Source organism: Tursiops truncatus, chromosome 1 (genome assembly GCF_011762595.2).
Source record: "Tursiops truncatus isolate mTurTru1 chromosome 1, mTurTru1.mat.Y, whole genome shotgun sequence".
NCBI lineage: Eukaryota > Metazoa > Chordata > Mammalia > Artiodactyla > Delphinidae > Tursiops > Tursiops truncatus.
The window spans coordinates 176,664,797-176,667,063 of record NC_047034.1 but is presented as its reverse complement, the minus strand read 5'-3'; the positions used below and the strand labels follow the sequence as shown (position 1 = coordinate 176,667,063).

At 49.7% G+C, this 2,267-nt stretch overlaps 1 pseudogene; it reads right to left on the bottom strand.

Moving 5' to 3' along the window:
- Positions 1-237: 237 nt before the first annotated feature.
- Positions 238-829, bottom strand: LOC101336317 (developmental pluripotency-associated protein 2 pseudogene; annotated as a pseudogene).
- Positions 830-2,267: the final 1,438 nt, after the last annotated feature.

Below are 2,267 nucleotides of genomic sequence, written 5' to 3'. Positions count from 1 at the left end.
TTCCCGGACCGGGGCACGAACCCGTGTCCCCTACATCGGCAGGCGGACTCTCAACCACTGCACCACCAGGGAAGCCCCCCTTTTTTTCTTTAACTTCCTTTTTTTTTTTTTTTTGGCTGTGCAGTGAAAGCACCGAGTCATAACCACTGGACCACCGGGGAATTCCCGACATGGACCATCTAAAAGCAATGATGCTGGTGTGTCCAAACCAAGTTTCTTCCTCTTCCCCATTGCAATTTATCTTTTCATAATTTTCTTATTCCTCTTAGCACATTCAGGGTATAACATATTATCTTCTAGGTCTGGGGTTGGGAAAGTGCAGGCAGGGAACATAAAGAGAGAGATCATCCCCCAGGGAGTGTCAGGCACCCAGGCCTGACCTGCACGGAACTGCAGGCGAGCCCAACCTTCTGTGTCTGCCAAGAGCGGTCTGCCAGGGACCACACACCACTGGACAGCTGAGGCTTGCGGCAGAAGGGACTCAACGGAGGTGGGAAGGGGCTGTGAATTCACAGCCTTGGGCTGAACGTTCTTGCAGCAATTCTTGACCATGCTGCCAACATGGCTTCCTGAGCTGAAGTTATCACTCCACCCACAGTAGTCCTTTCCTGCTCTCCCTCATCCTACTTTTCCGAACACTTGTTCTGTTGGTCACCATCTCGCGTTTCCTTGAACGTGACTGCAATCTGGACTCCTGTGATGATTGAGGAATATACTGATCCTTTTTGGGATAAGCATGTTTCTGGAGTCTCAGATAAACCCCTATTTTCTGGCCATCGGTACAGTTCCATAAGGCGTCCCAACTCACTTTATTAATTGGAGACATCATGGTCGGCAAGAGGTAAACTGGTTTACTACAACTAGATTTGGGGCAAGCCTTGAACCCTTCGCTTGTTTCAGGAGAATGAGCTTGATCATCTGTATTCAGTGGCTCCACACTGACTTCTTTTTTTATATTTTTGTTTATTTATTTATTTTGGCTGTGCCGGGTCTTAGTTGTGGCACACGGGATCTTCGTTGTGGCCCGCGGGATCATTTAGTTGCGGCATGCAGACTTCTTAGTTGCGGCACGCGGACTTCTTCTTAGTTGCGGCGTGCGTGCGGGATCTAGTTCCCTGACCAGGGATCGAACCCGGGTCCCCTGCATTGGGAGCGTGGAGTCTTACCCACTGGGCCACCAGGGAGGTCCCTCCACGTTGACTTGTGAAGTTGAAGAAACACCTGGTTCCCTTTGACGGTCTTCAACAATTCCCTCATTAACTGGAACCAATGTAAGAGTCACATTTTTTCATCTAATGCCTCTCGAAAGAAATTCTTCTCGTAATTTGGGCATGCCATTTTTCTGGGGTTTTTAAGCAATTTTTTGTTGAGGTGGGATTCACATAACATAAAATGAACCCCTATAAAGTGAACAACTCAGTGGCATTTAGTACATTCACAGTGCTGGGCAAACACCACCTCTATTTGGTTCCAAAACATTTTTATCACATCAAAAGGAAACCCCCTGCCCATTAAACCACCATCACTCCTGTTACCCCTCCTCCCAGCCCCTGGCAACCACCAATCTGCCTTCTGTCTCTGGATTTACCTGTTCTGGACGTTTCATATAAATGGAGTCATACAACATGAAACTAGACATCTGTTGTTCGTAGCTGCCCAGTGCTCCATTTCCCCCTCTTCTGATCGCAGCGACCATATTTCACTTTGGGGAAGCCACCCCACAGCTCCCCTAAGTCCACTTGGCTGCCCACCCGCTGCGTGCAGGGGCGGGCGCATGACTCAAACCTGGCAAATCAGTGAGCGTGATTGGTTCAGGGATGGGCTTGTGACTCGATCTCCCCCAATGAGAGCAGCCACAGGACTTCCGGAGCAAGCGGCTTCTCTGCCTGGCTCACTGAAGCAGCAGAACGGGAGACTGAGGCTGCTGGCAGCCACCTTTGTCACCATGGAAGGAGTGCCCACCTGGGAAAGAAACGCACCTGAAGGAAAGCAGAGACAAAGCACTGAATCCGCGCAAAGGGCTCGTGTGTCCGGAGCAAAGAAAGCCAAACTGAGGGTGGGCGTTTGCAACAAAGCAAGGATTTTGTTGCGGGGTGCCAAGCAAGGGAATGGGAGAGAAGTCTCAGATCCACTCCAACTTGGTCTCTGAGTTAGGGATTTCTAAAGGCAAAGAACAAAGGAGCTGGGGTTAATCATCTTAATCATCGTGGTCTATGTGTCTTTGAACCTGTGGTCTGTGAACCGGGGGCATCTGTGTCAACATAATC